General features: G+C 41.6%; 1 pseudogene; it reads left to right on the top strand.

Moving 5' to 3' along the window:
- The first annotated feature begins 213 nt into the window (after window positions 1–213).
- Window positions 214–308, top strand: part of LOC107157823 — an 889-nt pseudogene continuing 794 nt past the window's right edge.

Here is a 308-nt window from a genome sequence, read left to right as displayed (position 1 = left end):
GAACAAATTTTTAAAAAAGAAGGAAAGAAGAAAAATCTCCAAGTAGAGGGGTTGGCATTGTGGCTCAGCAGTGGAGCGCTTGGCTAGCACATGTGAGGCCCTCGGTTCGAGCCTCAGCACCACATAAAAATAAAATAAAGATATTGTGTTCAACTATAACTAAAAAATAAATATTAAAAAATTTAAAAAGGCGCGGTTTTGGAGCAATCCAGAATGGCTACTCTGATCTTTGTTGATAAGGAAAATGGAGAACCTTGTACTCATGTGGCTCCTAAGGAGGTGCTGAAGTGGGCAGGGGTGGGGGCTGT

This window comes from Marmota marmota, unplaced genomic scaffold (genome assembly GCF_001458135.2).
Source record: "Marmota marmota marmota unplaced genomic scaffold, marMar, whole genome shotgun sequence".
NCBI classification, from domain to species: Eukaryota; Metazoa; Chordata; class Mammalia; order Rodentia; family Sciuridae; genus Marmota; species Marmota marmota.
The sequence above is the reverse complement of the archived record's forward strand: the minus strand, read 5'-3'. Positions and strand labels throughout refer to the sequence as shown.